General features: G+C 39.0%; 1 non-coding gene across 1 annotated transcript; it reads right to left on the bottom strand.

Annotated features, from left to right (window-relative positions):
- Positions 1 to 20,362: 20,362 nt before the first annotated feature.
- LOC148568057 (small nucleolar RNA R71) lies at positions 20,363 to 20,466 on the bottom strand. The gene has a single exon (XR_015882892.1). It is a non-coding gene; the product is annotated as a small nucleolar RNA R71 (small nucleolar RNA).
- Positions 20,467 to 20,981: the final 515 nt, after the last annotated feature.

The following is a 20,981-nucleotide window of genomic DNA, read 5'->3' as shown; positions in this document are numbered from 1 at the left end:
CCCCCCTCTCCGCCACTGCCCACCACCCACCGCCGTCGTCCGTACCCGCCGCACCCCACCAGCACCACAAACCCCTTTCCCCCCCTCCCTTCCCCTCTTACCCCATTAACCACCCCCTCTTCTCCCCTCCCTGCCTCTGCACCGCAACCCCATTACAGCAGCACCGCTAGCCGTCGTGCCAAACACCACTTCCATCACCCCACAGCCACCACTCTACCCCAACCCCCTTCTTACGCCTACCAGGTTCCGCAACACGCAATCCCTTTTATCCGTTCGTAGTTTATTCTTATTTTTCCGTTTATGTTCATGTTAGGATAGTTAGATATGCTTGTTGTGGTGGATTTTAGGTTGTTCGGTAGCCTAGGATGTGGTTAGTGGATTTAGGTCTGTTTACTTGCACTGTTCTTGTTTCTATTTTTTTAAATTTGCGAATTTACTGCTGCTGTGATCTTGTTCATATGCTGTATTTCTTGTATATTGCTGCTCCTTACACTGAATTTTCATGCTTATATTCATTATATGTAACTGCAGCTTGATTTTTTTAATTCATATGAACTGTTTGATTGCTGTTTCTTTTCCGGGAAAATCCAATTTTAGCCGGAATGCTGCCCAAAATTTTGACTTTCATTCATGTTTTGATTTTGGAATCTTGAACTCTATTTTCCTCTGCTTTAACCAAACCATTCATGAATGCCAGGGCATGAATTCTTATCCTCTTTGATTTCCTGGTTCCTAAACTGTAATTTTGATGTTTGATTCCTATTTTTGCTTTCTTTATCTCTATTTGAATCATCATCAAACTGTTTTACTTGTGTGAATATGAGTTACCTATAGCTTCTACCTGTGATTACTTGTTACTTGGACTATTTTCATTATGCCTCTTACTTTAACCCATTTTTCACTAACTCACTAATCTTAACTCTAACCAACCTAACCTTTTCAAAACTTCTTTTTTTTGCTTTTCTTTCACTTTCTTTTAACATTCTAACCAAGGCGTGATGTTAATTTTTCCATTTAACTTGCATTCAATTACATTTTGGATTGTGATTTCTCTTTTCAGACTTTTCACTCATATACAATCCTAAATGCACATTTTACTTAACTCTTATTCATTATCCTATTGATCCTTTGCCATTTTGTGTTTTCTTTGATTATTTGCCTATTTGCTTTCCTATTTTTATTATATCCTGGTTTTCTGTTTTTCAGGATGTCAGATTCCCAGAGAAAGGGAAAAGGCAAGGCCACTTCTGGCAAAAGGAAAAGAGGAGAAGCCTCTGTGTCTATCATCGACCTCATGCATGATGCCTCCTCCCGGGAGAAAGCCTTTACCCCGCAGGAGAAGGCCGACCAGCTACTTCCCGCCACTGACCCAGTAAAGTTTGCAAACCGATACTGTGAGCTGAGGTATCCGGTGTTTGCAAACTCCAGGAACCTATACCTGGAGCGGACTTTGAAGATCCCAGAAGAACTCTAGCAATACACCTCTGATCAGATCAAACAAAGAGGCTGGTTCTTTCTGGAGAGACCTCTGACTGAGGTTAATGCATCTTGGGTTAGGGAATTCTACTACAACTACTTTAAAACTTCCCTAGATGCAGTGAACCTCAGAGGGAAGCGGATTCTGGTTACTGAGGAGGCAATAGAAGAGGTTCTGAAACTTCTGCCTAAGACTGATCAGACAGATGGCTATCAGAAAGCTGAGGAGGATATGCGCTTCATGAAGTTTGACTGGGATGCAGTCAAGGCCCGAATTGCCCTTGACCTGTCAGTTCCTTGGATCATGGGTCAAAACACCATCATGCAGAAAGGGATCAAGCGGATTTACCTGAATGATGAGGCTCGACTATGGCATTAGATATTCAGCAACTACATTATGCCGAGTACTCACGAGACTGAGATACCAGCCGCTATGATCACCCTCCTTTGGTGTGTGATAGAGGGCAAGGACCTGTACCTGCCACGCTTTGTTTGGCACTATATGGCCAGGGTCCACGTCCGAGGCACTCTTCCCTTTCCCTATCTGGTTACACAGCTGGGCCGTCAAGCTGACGTGCCATGGGAGGATGCTGATGAGAGGCCACCTGCTGCAGACTGCAAGAAGCTTATCTCGCACAGCAGGAACTTCCTGGCCTTGGATTACAGACCTCCATTCCTGACTACCACTGCTGATGATACAGCTACACCATCTGCCGGTCCCTCTTCCTCCACTGCTGCACCACCTACCCCTACCACCACCACTGCACCTCCACCTGCCACAGAGCCTGTCTATCATCTGGTGCACCGCTTGTTTCAACGACTTAACCAGATGGAGCATCGCAACAAGCAACGCTACGAGCACCTGAAGCTGATGATACGATCCAGCGACATCTCCTCCGAGCCTGACACACCATCCGAGGCAACTGAGGAGAAGGCGGATGCACCCAAGGCAGAGACCCATCCCCAGGGAGAGGCCAAGCAGGCTGCACCACAGACAGCCCCTCCTCTCCAGCAGCCGGACATTCAGCCAGCCACCACAGAGACACCAGCTACCATCCCTTCCAGTGATGACACCCCTTCACACCCTACTTGAGTGAGCATTGATGAAATATTTTGGAGGAAATATAAATCTCTCCCAAAACACCCAAAACTAACCGGCAAGTGTACCGGGTCGTATCAAGTAATAAAAACTCACTGGAGTGAGGTCGATCCCACAGGGATTGAAGGATTGAGCAATTTTAGTTTAGTGGTTGATTTAGTCAAGCGAATCAAGATTTGGTTGATGGTTTTGTGACTTGCAGAATTAAATTGCATTGAAGTAAAGAGAACAAGAAATAAATTGCTGAAACTTAAAGAACAAGAAATTAAATGGCAGAAACTTAAAGTGCAAGAAATGTAAATTGCGGAATCTTAAAGTGCAAGGAATGTAAATTGCTTGAAATGTAAAGGGGATTGGGATGTGGATTTGCAGAAATTAAACAAGGAAATATTAAATTGCATCAAACAGAAGAGGGAAAGGGATTTGGGATTGAACCAGATCTTGAAGCAGTAAAGTAAATGAACATTAAAAGCAGTAAACAGGGAATTGAAATGGGAAATTTAGATCTCAGGACCCAGAGACTAGAAAGCCAAGTCTAGATCTCAATGCCTTCCTAGATCCAACAAGAACAATTGCAAGAGAATTGTAAATTACAAAGAGAATAGATGAAGAGCAATGAACCGGAAATTAAATTCAATTAACAGTAAAGAAACAGAGAGATCCAAGATTGAGATTGAAATAGAATTTCTTCAATTCTCCAATCCAAGATCCAAGACAAATGTAAAATGAAATTGAAAGCAATGAAAACAAGAAATTAAAGTTCACTCAAGTCAAAAGCTCTCCGAAAACTATTATGAAAATTCTAAAAGAAAAGCTCTCTGAATAACTTGAATTCTATCCTATTTATACACTTTCAAACATGATCTTCAAGCCTTGAGTTGGGCCTTTGCTCTTGGTAGGATTGGGTTGAAAGAGGCCTTGGTTGATTGCTCTTGAAGTTTGGAGAAGAACCGAAGTGAACCAATTGAACCGGTTTTGAGGTTAGCAAAAGTTGGACCAAAAGTTTGAGCCAAAGTTAGGGGTCTAACTTTGGCTCCAACTTTTCATAGCAGCAAAGCATATTCTGCTGGTATGGACGTTGGTGCCAACGTTAGGGGTCTAACTTTGACCCTAACGTTGGCCTTGTCTAGTGCTAGTGGCGCCAACCTTAGCCTCCAAGTTAGGGGGCTAACGTTGGCGCAAACGTTGGCCCTTCCCCCTTTGTAATTCATGTGCCAACGTTAGCCTCCAAGTTAGGGGGCTAACGTTGGCGCAAACGTTGGCCCTTCCCCCTTTGTAATTCATGTGCCAACGTTAGCCTCCAAGTTAGGGGGCTAACGTTGGCGCAAACGTTGGTGCCCAGGGGAGAACTTCTCAAGTTCCAACGTTAGCCTCCAAGTTAGGGGGCTAACGTTGGGGCTAACTTCTTGCTTCCTGGTTCAATTTCACTTATTCCATTGTCCTCTCTTCACTCCTAGCCATTCCTCTTTGCTTCAACCTTTCTCCAAGCTTTCTTCACCTATCATTAATCAACCAAACTCATCAAAGCTATGCTCAAAATTATGAGATATTCATTCTTTCATAATATGCAACAAATATAGCATAAAACCTCATGAAATGGCATAAATTCATATATGGTTGGTTCAATCAAGGGAAACATGAAAATCTACTCAATTAGCTTGCTTGTAGCTCAAGAAAGTGTATAATTCTAATGAAAACTAAAGAAAAAGACTAGTTAAAATAGGCTCAGATGACTTGTCATCACAACACCAAACTTAAAGCTTGCTTGTCCCCAAGCAAGAAAAGATTTATGCTCCAAGGTTCTTTCAATTAAGATGGATTGAGGAACACTTGTAAAGTGCAGTGAGTGAAGTGTTCAAGTATCAGTGGGGTGAACTTCTAAATCATGTGCTCTTGCAAGGGTTTCAGTGCTTATTAGTCCCCGCATATTGGGAGTCTTAGGTCTTAGGATTTTCATCCAAATGGTATCATGGAGATCTCTTTATATGTAATCACCTTGAAGCAGCTTATAGTTTCTGTGCTTTGGCCTCGACTCTAAGTATCATGTCTCAAAGCGGCTCTTTAGATAAGCTTTCAATCAATACTCCTAAACCAGTTGGTTTTAAGGTATTAGGTGTTAAAGCACCCCTCAGGATTACTTGCTCAAGCCTCTTTCCTTGACACACTTCAACCACAAGCATTTACTAGGATAACAACTCTTTGAGTTTTTGTTTCTTTCTTTCTTTTTCTGCCTAGTAATTGATGCTCAGAGCCTTAGGCCATATTCTTTTTGTTTTTGTATTTTCTTTTCTTTCTTTTGTTTTGTTTGCTGCTTCTTGGATCAATAGATTTTTGAGAATCTCCACAATACTTCTTTGAACTTCATGTCCCGCCTATGAGCTCCCATGCAAGTTTTCACAAGCATGCAACCTCAATACATGATCATACAACTAGAACCACCACTTCTCCTAATCTTTTGCTTGCCTCAAAACTGATTGATTCCTCAATCCTTCTTTTCAAAGAACTTTCATGTGATGCATTTCTTGAAAATTGAGTGCAAACAAGTTTTGAAGATAAGAATGTTGTGAATGATCAGACACCTTGCTTATTGGATTATAAAGAAAGACTATGCTATGCAGGCAAGCAGGGGTAATTAAAAAAAAACTATGCTATGCAGACAGGTAGGGTAGATCAGGATACAATCTAACTTTCAATCACAGCAATATTTGATGTAAAACAATCACTTAACAATACAACCTGTTGGAGTTCACTTGCTTTCCTCCTTCTCATCATCATCATTGCTGCCCTTTATGTTCATCTTTTGCTTCTTTGGTTGATGATGCTCAATCTCTCCAAAGGCTTGTATGATATTCTGCAATGATATTGAAAGTTGCTTGTTCCCCAAGCATTTAGAAACAATGGTTAGCATGTAGGATTTATTTGTGGGCCTTTGTACTTACTTTGGTGTGAGAACACCAAACTTAGTAGCTTGCCAATGGTTCTTGTGCATCAGATTAACCATGTGTAAAACTCTTTTTCTTTTTCAAAAATGACAAAACTGAAAACTAGGAAACAGTAGAATAGTTAACTAGTTCATCCATCATGCTTGAAGCCATCACTATGCAGAGAGTGAGAATGTGTTTTATAATGGGATTTTGGTGAAACACCAAACTTAGAATCCTTCATTCTCCTTTATATTGTTTTGGTGTGTACACCAAACTTAGCTTCTTGCAATATAGATAAAACTAATTAACTCTTTTATTGAAATAGATATGAAAAGATAGTTACCTCCGGTTGGGTTGCCTCCCAACAAGCGCTCTTTTATTGTCACTAGCTTGACATCCTTCACTCTGTGCTCATGGAAGTTGAGGCTTCTGTTGCCTTAGGTTTCCTCCTCTTGCTATGGGCTTCCTTCCCTCTGTTTCTCTTTCCACAGCCTTCTTATTTTCCTCCATGACTCCCTTCTCTTTTAACACAGCATCCTTTTCATGGCTCTTTGGGTTCAGAGTCCCCTTTTTTTCACCTAATTCAGCAAGGTTTTGCACTAATTGTTCCACCTGCCTTTCAAGTCTTCTGAGTGAAGCCTCCTGGTTCTTGCTTATCATCTCTTGATGCTTCTTTATTTCTTCCCGCTCTATTGCCATCATTTCTTGAATTCTTATGGACCTCTCCATCAGCATTTCTAGAATATAGATCCTTTGAAAGGTTGGAAGTGGTTGTGGGATTTGTGGTGGTTGATGAATGTCATTTTGAGCGAATGGTGAGGTAGGACGGGGTTGGAAGTGTGTATGATTGTTGTTGTGGGGGTGCGTTTTAAGTTGATTTTTGAAGTTGGGGTTATTGCAGTTGAAGTCCCTTGGTCTTTGATTTTGGTTCTCAACCCCCCACCCATTAGAATGAGTCCTCCAAGGTGGATTGTACACATCATTCTCAGGTCTGTTCTGGAGCATGCTAGAGTGATTGCTTGGAGCTTGCAGTTGCTCAAAGCTTTGTTGCTCATAGTTAATGGCCCCAAAGCTTTGTTCAGCTTGATTACACCCATATGAGCTTTGAGTCAGGTTTTATGTATGTACTACAGCATGTCTCAACTCAATGATTTTTTTAGCCATCATATCTAATTGTTGTAGAGTCTGCTGATGCATCTGCTTGTTTTGGCTTATTACTGCACGAGCACCTTCAATTTCTTTCTCTAATGGATGCACTTCTGCCTCTTGCTTAACAATTCTTTGTGATGGGTTAAATTTGACTAGGAGTCCATTCATCAGTTCTTCCCATCCGATAATGCTTCCTTGTGGAAAGGCTTCAAACCATTGGGCAACATCATTCATGGCTGTGGATAGTTGCTTTGAACCATGGGTTACATTATCGTCCATAGTGGGGGTATTACTCTCATGCTTGCTCGAGTTTGTTGACTTCCCTTCCATGATCTGCACAGTTACAACCAATTCAAGTGAAGATAGAGCATATTCAGGCCAGGATATGATTGAAGGATCAGTTGACACAAAGTATCAAACAGTTGGCAAACTTGAGAGAGAAATGAACGAAAACCACTCCTCTCGTTTGTTTTTCAAGCTATGAAAATCATATTCAGTAGGATGAGCTAAGGAAATTTCACTCTATTGCTAGAATGAGGTTTCTATCAGCTCAGGCAAAACTTCAAACAGTTAGTGGGTTAGTCAAAAATTAAAGAAAAAATAAAGAAAAAGTGCTTGATCTAGATCACCACCTCACTTAATCATTGTCAACCTAATCAATCCCCGGCAACGGCGCCAAAACTTGATGAGATATTTTGGAGGAAATATAAATCTCTCCCAAAACACCCAAAACTAACCGGCAAGTGTACCGGGTCGTATCAAATAATAAAAACTCACGGGAGTGAGGTCGATCCCACAGGGATTGAAGGATTGAGCAATTTTAGTTTAGTGGTTGATTTAGTCAAGCGAATCAAGATTTGGTTGATGGTTTTGTGACTTGCAGAATTAAATTGCATTGAAGTAAAGAGAACAAGAAATAAATTGCTGAAACTTAAAGAACAAGAAATTAAATGGCAGAAACTTAAAGTGCAAGAAATGTAAATTGCGGAATCTTAAAGTGCAAGGAATGTAAATTGCTTGAAATGTAAAGGGGATTGGGATGTGGATTTGCAGAAATTAAACAAGGAAATATTAAATTGCATCAAATAGAAGAGGGAAAGGGATTTGGGATTGAACCAGATCTTGAAGCAGTAAAGTAAATGAACATTAAAAGCAGTAAACAGGGAATTGAAATGGGAAATTTAGATCTCAGGACCCAGAGACTAGAAAGCCAAGTCTAGATCTCAATGCCTTCCTAGATCCAACAAGAACAATTGCAAGAGAATTGTAAATTGCAAAGAGAATAGATGAAGAGCAATAAACCAGAAATTAAATTCAATTAACAATAAAGAAACAGAGAGATCCAAGATTGAGATTGAAACATAATTTCTTCAATTCTCCAATCCAAGATCCAAGACAAATGTAAAATGAAATTGAAAGCAATGAAAACAAGAAATTAAAGTTCACTCAAGTCAAAAGCTCTCCGAAAACTATTATGAAAATTCTAAAAGAAAAGCTCTCTGAATAACTTGAATTCTATCCTATTTATACACTTTCAAACATGATCTTCAAGCCTTGAGTTGGGCCTTTGCTCTTGGTAGGATTGGGTTGAAAGAGGCCTTGGTTGATTGCTCTTGAAGTTTGGAGAAGAACCGAAGTGAACCAATTGAACCGGTTTTGAGGTTAGCAAAAGTTGGACCAAAAATTTGAGCCAAAGTTAGGGGTCTAACTTTGGCGCCAACTTTTCATAGCAGCAAAGCATATTCTGCTGGTATGGACGTTGGTGCCAACGTTAGGGGTCTAACTTTGACCCTAACGTTGGCCTTGTCTAGTGCTAGTGGCGCCAACATTAGCCTCCAAGTTAGGGGGCTAACGTTGGCGCAAACGTTGGCCCTTCCCCCTTTGTAATTCATGTGCCAACGTTAGCCTCCAAGTTAGGGGGCTAACGTTGGCGCAAACGTTGGCCCTTCCCCCTTTGTAATTCATGTGCCAACGTTAGCCTCCAAGTTAGGGGGCTAACGTTGGCGCAAACGTTGGTGCCCAGGGGAGAACTTCTCAAGTTCCAACGTTAGCCTCCAAGTTAGGGGGCTAACGTTGGGGCTAACTTCTTGCTTCCTGGTTCAATTTCACATATTCCATTGTCCTCTCTTCGCTCCTAGCCATTCCTCTTTGCTTCAACCTTTCTCCAAGCTTTCTTCACCTATCATTAATCAACCAAACTCATCAAAGCTATGCTCAAAATTATGAGATATTCATTCTTTCATAATATGCAACAAATATAGCATAAAACCTCATGAAATGGCATAAATTCATATATGGTTGGTTCAATCAAGGGAAACATGAAAATCTACTCAATTAGCTTGCTTGTAGCTCAAGAAAGTGTATAATTCTAATGAAAACTAAAGAAAAAGACTAGTTAAAATAGGCTCAGATGACTTGTCATCAAGCATCAGGGACAATGCTTCATTTTAAGTGTGGGGAGGTCGCCATCTCTAGCGTATTATTTTGGTGAACCACTACAGACTCTTTTTCCTTTATTTTGGATATTTTTTTGTATTTTTCTCTTTATTTTTATTTTTATTTTCTGAGTACTTATACATTGCTACTTTTATGTATTTTGCACTTTAGTTCATATCTTAGTTATTTAGTTTAGTTTGCAATTCTAACTTATTAGTGGATTAATTAGTATAATTTACCCTTTTTATCATAAGATAGCTTAGTTTAAATTGAAAATATAAAAAGGAAGTAAGCTAGGAACTTGAACATAACAGATTTAAATCCATAAACCTTGTATATATAGCATTACATCATGTAGTTAAGTTAACAACACTTCATCAAGGAGAAATACTAGAACTTTAAAACCATTCAATATAAGTTTTACATTGAGAATAATGAGAATTTTTAACTAAACCTGCATGACATACATAAGTGATAAATGATTTTTGAGCTAGAGAACACATAGCCTGTGAGTTTTGAGCTTAATTGTATGGTTACCTTTAAACCATAAATTTTATTCCTGTGTGTTCCGCCCTTCTTATTTATTCTGATGTTCTTTACTTTGTTTTAATCTATATGTCCAATTATAGAATATAGAATATAGAAAATAGATACATACCAAAAGAATGATTGAGGCCATCATTTGATTTTAGCTCACTTATCCCAAATTAACCTACCTTTCACATCACCCTTGTTAGCCCCCTTGAACCTTAAATCCCCTTTTATTCTATTAGCCACACTACTAGCCTTAAGCAGAAACACAAAATAAAATCCCAAGTTGAATCCTTGGTTAGCTTAAGATAGAAAATTATGAATAGTTTAAAATGTGGGAAACCTATGGAAAACATGGATGATAAAAACAAAAGGTAGAAAAGTTGAAAGGAATAAAATAACTCAAATTAAGAAATTTTGGGAAGCATGCTCATGAAAAAAATAAAATTAATTAAATTACCATGTGCATTTAAAAAAAAAGTTATTTTTTAGTATTTAATAAAGGGGATACAAAAGAATTCCCCAAACGCAAGATAAAAGCAATGCACATGGAATAAGAACAAAAGTTGAAACATGAGCATGTAACATCAAGTGGGAAAATATGGGAAAATAGGTAAAGAAGTTTTATTTTACTAAGTATGTATGTTAGGTGAGATCTTAGTCTAATTAAGGATTCACTTATTAGCTCACTTAGCCTTATACATATATCCTTACCTTTACCATTGGCCCCATTACAACCTTAATTAAAGACCTCATGATTTTTGGTATGACTGTATTCTATAATTGTTGATTGGTTAGATGAAGAACAAGGTTATAGAAAGGAAGAATAAAAAGAGGAATAGAGTGATTAACCCAATAAACACTGAGTGACTAGAAAGTAAACACAAATCCAGTGAGGGTTCAATAGCTCATTAACATTTATCTCTGTTTGAATTATCTAATTGTCTTGCAAGTTCATAAAATGTTTTTTTCTCCCATCACAATTGTAAAAGTACTTATTGATTATCTAAGGCTTGGCTATATATACATACATGACTCCTTGAGAATGTGAATTAATTTAACTACCTGTAAGCTTTATATATGAGTGAATAAATTAGAATTGCATGATGCATTTAGGTAGTTGCATTTAGATTAGATTGTATTGCATGACACTCCATCACTTTAACCTTACTTATTACCTTGGATTTAGCATGAGGACATGCTATTGTTTAAGTGTGGGGAGGTTGATAAACCCATATTTTGTGATGTATTTTGTGCTTAGTTTGAGTGATTTATTCAATCCTTCACCTACTTATTCATATTAATTGCATGGTTTTACTTTCCCTTCCTTATTATGTGATGTATGTGAAAAACATGTTTCCTATGCATTAAAATTAATTATTTTAATTACCCTTATTTCCATTCGATGCCGTGATTAGTGTGTTGAGTAGTTTCAGATCTTCTAAGGCAGAATGACTTAAAGGATGAAAAAGGAAACATACAAAAATGGAAGGAAAGTGCAGAACGGAGTTTTGCAGAATTGGCACCCACGCGATCGCATGGATGACGCGATCGCGTGCCAAGAGCGAAGAAGCAGCGACGCGGCCGCATGACTGACGCGACCGCGTGACTTGAGCAAATCGCATACGACGTGGCCGCATGACTGACGCGATCGCGTGACAAGAAAAGCCCCGAATGACGCGACCGCGTGACCCACGCGGACGCGTGACAGAGGCCACGCACTAAAAATTGCAGAAGACGCTCCCAGCGAATTCTGAGGCCCTTTTTGGCCCAAATCCAAGTCCAGAAGGCATAGACCAGAGGTTATGAAGTGAGGGAATGCATCCATTCAGGGAGAGCTCGCCAATTTTTACTTTTCATGAATTAGATTTAGTTTAGAGAGAGATTCTCTCTCTCTTTAGGATTAGGATTTAGATTTAGGATTTTTATTCACTTTCAGGATTATCTCTTTGATCAGGTTCAATATTCCTTTTATTTACTTTTGCAAGCTACTTTATGAATCCTTTCATGTTACAGATTACTCTTTTATTAATGTTATTTGAGGTATTTCAGTTTAATATTGATTACTCTTATTCATGCTATTGTTACTTTTACTCTGAAGACATTTTTATTCCAAGTAGATTTATTTTTCTCCTTTTGGTCTTGGTTAAGAAATCAGTAACTCAGGAGTTATCCAATTCAATAGCATAATTGATAATTGTTATCTTTGTTAATTGAATTGAACTTCCATAATCCCAATCTTCTCTTAGGAAATAAATAGGATTCGAAGATCAAACCAATTAATCCCTTGACCTTCCCTTATCTTAGTAAAGGTTAACAAAGTGGAATTAGGATTCAACCATCATCATCATTGATAAGGATAGCTAGGATAGGACCTCTAATTTCTTATACCTTACCAAGAGTTTGCTTTACAGTGTTTACCTATTTTCAATTGCCATTTAATTTAATTGTCATTAAATTACTCGTTCCTCATTCTTGAAACCCCAACTTTAAAATCTCCATAACCAATAATAAGAACATACTTCCCTGCAGTTCCTTGAGAATACGACCCGAGGTTTAAATACTCGGTTATCAATTTTTAAAAGGGGTTTGTTACTTGTGACAACCAAAACGTTTGTAAGAAAGGTTGATTGCTTGGTTTAGTAACTATACTTGCAACGAGTATTTACCATAACTTCTAAACCATCAATCTTCAGCTCTTTCACCGCCGCATCACCAACACCACCACCACATTCCCACCATCTCTCTGTTCCATACATTTATTCCTCTGCGCACCAGGTTCCACCGAACACTGAATCCTGTTACCCGTTAATTAGTTAATTAGTCTTTCGATTTTTTTTTCAAAATTAGGATAGTTAGAGTTGCATGATTGTAGTGGATTTTAGGTGGTTAGGTAGCTAGGATGTGGTTGGTGGATTTAAGCCTGATAATTGCACCGTTCCTGCTACATGTTTTTATCTGATTAACAATTCTGAATTAGCTGTAATGATGTCCTGTTCATATGCTGTTCTTTCATGTTTGATGCTGCTATTATACCATGTTAATCTTTTCAGCACTGTTTACTGTAATATGAATTGATTTTCTTGTTGTTTATTACCCGGGAACATCCAATTTTAGCCGGAATACTGCCCAATTTTCTGCAAATTTATGGTTTAATCTACCCCCATTCATGTATTGGTTTGGAAATTCAATATTTTGCATTACTTGGCTACAACCAAACCAATTCATGAATGCACGGGCTGACATTCTTATTCCTTTTGGTTCCCTGAGTAATAAATTGCTTATTGATGATTTCATTCTCATTTTACACTTACTTTATCTATCAGAATTATCATCAATAAATTGCAATCCTTGCTTGAATATGAGTTAATTGTTCCTCAAGTTTGAGAAATTCTTGGTAACTAGGAAAACCATTCTCATGCCACTCACCTTAACTTTCTTTTTAACCCCTAACCAGTTTAACTTTCTAACGTCTCTTTTTGGTTTTTACCTAACTACTTTCACTTTCTAACTCAAGGCATGATTACTATTTTTCCTAATTAACTTGAATTCCACTTCTATTACATTTTGGATTGTGATTTTTAATCTCAGAATTTTAACTCGAATTCAATCCAAAATGTACATATATTTACCTCATTTCATGCTTCTACTGCTCTTTTGCCCTTATGCTTACATTGACAAACCTTACTTGCCTACTTGTTTTCCTGCTTTAGTTCTTCAATTATATCCTGCTCCTTCTACTTTTCAGGATATCTGATCCCAAAAGTAAGGGAAAAGGCAAGGCAACTACAGGCAAACAGAAAAGAGGAGAATCTTCTACCTCTATCCTAGATTTCCTTCACGACGATTCTTGGCGAGAAAAGAACTTTACCTCGCAGGAAAAGGCCGACCAGCTCCTCACTACCATAGATTAAGTCAAATTTGCAAACAGATACTGTGAGCTAAAGTATCCAGTGTTTGCTACTTCCAGGAACCTCTACCTGGAAAGAACTCTTAAAATTTTAGAAGAACTCACCCAGTACACTTCTGAACAGATGAAACAAAGAGGCTGGTTCTTCTTGGAAAGGAACTTGAAAGAGGTCAATGCTTCCTGGGTCAGAGAATTTTACTGTAAATATTTCAAGACTTCCCTGGATGCAGTGCACCTCAGAGGGAAACAAATTTTGGTCACTGAGGAAGCTATTGAGGACATCCTCCGGCTTCAGCCTAAGTCAGATCAACCTGACGGTTACCGAAAGGCTGAAGAGGATATGAGATACATGAGATTTGACTGGGATGCAGTCAAGCAGAGAATAGCCCTTGATCCTACTGCCCCATGGGTCATGGGAAAGAATACAATGATGCCTAAGGGAATCAAGCTGATATATTTGAATGATGAGGCTCGGCTTTGGCAGCAGATTCTGAGTAATTACATTATGCCGAGCACTCATGAAACAGAGGTGCCCGCTGCTATGATCACCCTCATCTGGTGTGTGATGGAGGGTAAGGACCTGTATCTTCCACGTTTCATCAGGTATTATATGGCTAGGGTCCATGTCAGAGGCACTCTCCCTTTCCCTTACCTGATCACCCAGCTAGGCCGCCGAGCTGACGTGCCTTGGGAGCTTGCTGATGAGGAGCCAACTGCTGCAAAATGCAAGAAGATCATTCCTCACAGCAGGAAGTTTCTGGCATTAGGGTACAGACCTCCTTTTCTCACTGCCTCGGGTGAAGCAGCCACATCTTCAGCTGCCCCTTCTGCATCCACTACTGCCCCAGCTCCTTCCACTGCACATCCCCTTGCTCCTGAGCCCATTTTTCATCTGGTGTACCGCCTCTTTGCACTCCTGGATCGTATGGAGCGTTGCAACAAGCGACGCTATGAGCACCTAAAGTTGATGATCCGATCTGGCAGCGACATCCCCTCTGAGCCTGACACCGCTTCTGAGCCATCTGATGCGGAGGCAGATGATCATGAGGAGGAGGCACATGCCCAGGCTGAGCAGGGAGGACCAAAGCAGGCTACACCACACCATGAGGAGCCCCACCATATCTAGAGCCTCCGCTTCAGTAGGCAGCTCCTCCGACACTTACCGAGACTGCAGACCCTCAGCCTACCACCGAGACACCTACTGCGCATCCTTCCGAAGAGGACACTTCTCACACCCAGCTTTAGTGAGCATCGAGGATGATTCTATCATTTAAGTGTGGGGAGGTCGCCATCTTCGGCATACTTTATTTTGGTGAACCACTTTTCAGACACTTTTTTTATCCTATTTGGCTTATTTTTCTGTATTTTTATCTTTATTTTTATTTTTATCTCATCTTGTCTTCCAGTACTTGCACATTCTTTTTTTGTATTTTTATAGTATTTCTGCATTTTGCACTTTGGTTTCTATAATTATCTTAGATATTTAGTTTAGTCTAGTTGCAATTTTAGTTATTAAGTTGTGATATAGAATATATAGATTAATTAGTTTAAGTTTACCCTTTTAGCATACGATAACTTGGATTAATTAGAAATAAAAAGAGTAAACTAAAGACTTTAGTATAACAGAATCATAACAATCCACACACTGTATATATATTGCAATAAATGTTGGCTAATTTAAACAACATTTCTTCATGGAAGAACACTAAGATTTTAAGAGCCACCCTAAGATTCACATTGAGCATAATGGGAACTCTTGATTTCCACTTGCAAGATATACATAACTGATATATGGTTTTTGAGACAGAGAACACACAACCTGTGAGTTTTTGAGCTTATTTGTATGGTTACATTATTTAACCATAATTATTTCATTCTTGTGTGTTCGTGGTTCTTTTTTTATTCTGGTAATCTTTACTTTATTTTAATCTATATATCCAATGTAGAATGTAGATACATACCACTATATGATTGATGCCATTATTTAAATTGCTCACTTATCCCAAATTAGCCTACCTTTTACATCACCCTTGTTAGCCCCCTTGAGCCTTTTAAATCCCCTTCTGTTCTATAACCACATTACTAGCCTTAAGCAGAAAAACAAAATAAAAACCCCAAGTTGAATCCTTGGTTAGCTTAAGATAGAAATTGTGATACACACAAAAGTGTGGGGAAACGTGGGAACATGGGTTGATAGGAAAGGATTAAGGTAATAAAATAATTAGGAATTTGGGAGCATGTTCATGTAAAATCAAATTAAACCAAAACACCATGTGCGTTGATATATGGTTATGTTTCAAAAAAAAATCTTTTTTATAATATAAATAGATAAAAAAGGGGACAAAATTACCCCAATAATAAGTTTAGAGATCAATGCACATGGAAGTAAAAGCAAAAATAAATTTGGCACATGAGTATGTGACACAAAAGTGAAAAAATTGGGAAGACCAGGATAGTTTGGAATTTTTTATGTATATGTTAGTTGAGACCTTAGACTAATTAAGGATTCAACTTATAGCTCACTTAGCCTTATATGTATACCCTTACCTTTACTTTGGCTCCATTACAACCTTTAAAAGACCTCATGATGTTTGTATGTACACATTGTATATTTGTTTATTGGTTAGATGAAGAACAAAGTTTTAGAAAGCAAGAATAGAAAAGAATAGAGTGATTAACCCCAAATACTGAGTGACTAGAGATTAAACACAAAATCTAGTGAGGGTTCAATAGCTCATCACCATATATCTCTGTTTAATTATTTAATTATCTTGCAAGCTTATGAAATATTTTTAACCCAACTCAATTGTGACAGTGCTTTAACATGATTTAGGTTTGGCTATACATATATAATTCCTTGAAAATATGAATCAAATTAACCACATGTAGGATCTATATATATAGGTGGATAATAATTAAAATTGCATGATTCATGTAGGTAGATTGCATTTAGAATAAATTGCATTGCATGAGATTCCACCATTCTAACTTTACCCTTTCTCTTGGATTTAGCATGAGGACATGCTATTGTTTAAGTGTGGGGAGGTTGATAAACCCATATTTTATGACATAATTTATGCTCAAATTGAGTGTTTCTATCAATTCTTCACCCATTTATTCATGTAAATTGCATGGTTTTACTATTCCTTCCTTATTTTATGATATATGTGAAAAACATGTTTCCTATGCTTTGAAAATATCAATTTTAATTATCCTTTATTACCATTCGATACCATGATTTGTGTGTTAAGTAATTTTAGATCTCATAGGGCAGGAATGGCTCAAAGGACAAAAAAGAAACATACAAAAATGGAAGGAAAGCACAAAAATGGAGTTTTGAAGAAAAGGGCAACGGCGCAAACGCATGGACGATGCAAACGCATGCCTAGCACGAAAGGGCAGCGACGCGTACGCATGGATGACGTGGACGCATGCCTTGAGCATAACACAAATGACGCGTACACGTATCTGACACGAACGCGTGACCAGGAAAACTCCCAGATGACGCGAACGTGTGACCCACGCGAACGCGTAACAGACGTCACGTACAAGAATCTGCAGAAAAATGCCACCAGCGATTTCTGGACCCTCTTTCGGCCCAAATCCAAGCCAGAAACACAAAATATAAGCCAGAGAATGGAGGAATCAAAAGGGATATAGAGAGAATGATGCCAGGTTATCTTGGCCAGTTTCACTAACCTTTTCTTTACTGTTTTTAGGTTAGTTTCATGCATTTCTTTAGGAAATAAGCTAGTTTTGGGTAGATATTCACTTATGCCTTGATTCAAGCATACATTGTGCATTTTACATAATATCATGAGGATTTTGCATAAGTTTAGTGACAAATATTATGTTGCATTACTCATGACTTGGACTAGAGCTTTGATGCACTTTATTGCTTGATTTCAGGACTAAAAGGAAGCAAGAAAAGGGGAGGTAACTTGCAAGATTAATGAGAAAAGTGATTGCCAATAACACTCTCAAAAAGCCATCAATGCCCACGTTAGAGAGTTACGTTAACTAAGTTAACGTGAACTCTAACGTGGAGAAGAGAAGTTGAGCCAACGTTAGTGACACTTAACATTGTCACTAACGTTGGCAATTACTCATAAGTGGCCACGTTAGAAGCCATGTTAACCTAGTTAACGTGGCCTCTAACGTTAAGGGGGGAAGAGAAGCCAACGTTAGTGACACTCAACATTGTCACTAACGTTGGCCTATGGTGCAAAGTACCACGTTAACTCCTACGTTAACTTGGTTAACGTGGGAACTAACGTAAGGGATGAAGAGTTGTCGACAACGTTAGTGACACTCAACATTGTCACTAACGTTGAAGCAACCACACAACCCCTAAGAGTCAAACGTGGAAGCTAACGATGAGGAATGAAGGATGAGCCAACGTTAGTGACACTCAACATTGTCACTAGCGTTGGGATGGCTAAAGATGGCCACGTTAGAAGCCACGTTAACCTAGTTAACGTGGACTCTGACGTGAGACCTAGGGGCACATTGGAACGTTAGTGACAATGTTGAATGTCACTAACGTTCTCGAAGGATGGCAAGGGCCACGTTAGAAGCCACGTTAACCTAGTTAATGTGGGCTTTAACGTGAAGCAAGAAGGGGCACACTGGAACGTTAGTGACAATGTTGAGTGTCACTAACGTTCTCAAAGGTTAACAAGGCAACGTTAAAAGTCACGTTAACCTAGTTAACGTGGGTTTTAACATGAGGCAAAGGGGTGCATTGGAACGTTAGTGACAATGTTAAGTGTCACTAACGTTCTCGAACTTATATTCTCACTAAATATTAACACCCCTAATGTCCTGAACTAAAGTCTCTGCCCACTTCGCACTTTCTCTCTGCAAGTAAAGCCAAGCCCAAATAAAGAAAGGAAATACTTCAAACTCAAGATCCAAAGGCCCAAGACTTGAAGAATCACACTAGAAGCTGAGAAGAGTAGTATATATAGGAGTAGCTTTGAATTGAGAAGGAGTTCTGGAGGCTGGAAAAAAGAGAACTACTCTCTGTATTTTACTTTCTTTGCAATTTCTAGTTTTATGATGTATTCTCCATCTTTATTTTCATTTTCAAGAGCTATGAACAACTAAACCCCTTTCATTGGGTTAGGGAGCTCTATTGTAATTCGATGGATCAATACTAATTTTCATTATTCTTTTTCTATCTTTCCTCTTGATTTTACTTGAAAGCTTTCGATCTTCATCCAATTGAGTAGTTATCTTGGAAGAGAAGCTACTCAAACTTGGATCTCTTTTGAACTTTGAAAGAGGAATGAAGAGATCAAGCTAGAAATGCTTTCTCATGCTGGACCAAATTGGGGTTGGATGGGTATGTGACTATAACCCTCTCAATACTTGATTTGGGAAATGCATGTGGTATAATCAGTGACCATACTTCATCTCTTCTCATGAGCAATTGACCAAGGAATTGGCTGTTGATCAAGATTAGAGAGATTGAATTGCAAGAAATTGTAATTCAATCACTCAAGATTGCCAAGGAGATCAATGAGTGCATTGATTGAGGAAGAGATGAAAATGAACTTGATCCAGAGAATTGCAACATCTCCTAAGCTCAATGAACTCTCCATCTCTTATCTTACCCATTCTCTTTAATTTATGCCATTTACTTTTATGAGCAAATCCCCCATTCCCATTTACAATTATGCAATTTATTTTCAGTCATTTACTTCCAGTCCTTTAATTTTAGCATTTACTTTTCTGTTATTTACATTCCCGCCATTTTTATTTTCTGCAACTCTCAACCCAAATTTTGGATTCGCTCAACTAGAACATTCTTCTAACTAAAGTTGCTTGATCAATCAATGCCTGTGGGATTCGACCTCACTCTATTGTGAGTTTTTACTTGACGACAAATTTGGTACACTTACCGAAGGGAGATTTGTTGAGAGTCAAGTTTTCCGTGCATCAAGTTTATGGCACCGTTGCCGGGGATTGATTGTGCATCAACAATGATTAAATTGGAAGATCACTAGATTGAGCATTTTTTTTTGTGAATTTCATTTTTCTGTTTGAGTGATTTACTTTTTGTTTTAGTTAAACTTCTTCCCTTCCCCCTCTACTCGTTTGTTTTTCTTTGTTATTTTCAATTCTGTTTGCTAACCCACTAACTGTTTGATATATTGCATCACCCACAACTAACAGCAATTCTGACACAAATACTGTCTTCATCTATTTTCTTTGCTTATACTTGTTGGTTGTATGACAGGGAGAAGAAGCGGGGCTTCAACTTCCTTTGATTCTGAACCTAAGAGAACCTTCCTTAGACTAAGGAGGGAGGCAAAAGAAAAACGTGTAGTTGGTGCTGAAGAAGAGGAGGAACACTTTGAGGAATACTTTGAACCAAACATGGAAGAAAACATGGAAAATCATCATGAAGAAGGGACTCACAACCATGGCAGAGGAGGTGGAGCAAATCATGCTGGGGAGGATAGAAGAGTTTTGGGCTCTTACATTAATCCAAACCCAGGCAATTGTGGAAGTAGCATCCAAAAGCCAACAATCCATGCCAACAACTTTGAACTTAAACCACAGCTCATCACCCTTGTTCAGAACAACTGTTCGTTTGGAGGAGGTGCCCAAGAAGACCCCAATCAGCATTTGACCACCTTCCTGAGAATATGTGACACAGTGAAATCTAATGGTGTTCATCCTGACGCCTATAGACTGCTCTTATTTCCTTTCTCACTCAGGGACAAGGCAGCCAAGTGGCTGGAATCTTTCCCAAGGGAGAGCTTGACAACTTGGGAGGATGTGGTGAACAAATTCTTAGCAAGATTTTACCCTCCTCAACGAATCAATAGGCTGAGAGCTGAGGTTCAAACTTTTAGGCAACAAGATGGTGAGACTCTGTATGAAGCATGGGAGAGGTTCAAGGACTTAACAAGGAGGTGTCCACCTGACATGTTCAACGAATGGGTCCAGCTGCACATTTTCTATGAAGGGCTCTCTTATGAGTCAAAGAAGGCCGTAGACCATTCATCTGGAGGATCCTTGAACAAGAAGAAGACCATTGAGGAAGCCATAGATGTTATTGAAACAGTAGCAGAAAATGACTACTTCTATGCTTCCGAAAGAGGGAACACAAGAGGAGTGATGGAGCTAAACAATGTAGATGCTCTGTTGGCCCAAAACAAGCTCATTACCCAGCAGCTGGCTGACCTCACCAAGAAGATGGAGAGGAACCAAGTAGTAGCAATCTCATCCTCATCAACAATCCAAGAAGGGGTGAATGAAGAAGCAGAGGGGAGTTAGGAGCAAGCCAACTACATTGGGAATTCACCAAGGAAAAACTATGATCCATACTCCAAGACTTACAACCCTGGATGGAGAAACCACCCAAACTTTGGGTGGGGAAGTGAGCAAGATCAAAACCAAGACCAGAGACGTTACAACTCCAACAACAATGCAGCTCACCAGT

This window comes from Arachis ipaensis, chromosome B4, assembly GCF_059453495.1.
Source record: "Arachis ipaensis isolate K30076 ecotype BB chromosome B4, ASM5945349v1, whole genome shotgun sequence".
Classification (NCBI taxonomy): domain Eukaryota; kingdom Viridiplantae; phylum Streptophyta; class Magnoliopsida; order Fabales; family Fabaceae; genus Arachis; species Arachis ipaensis.
Note: the sequence above shows the minus strand (reverse complement) of the source record. Positions and strands in the feature narration are given on the sequence as shown.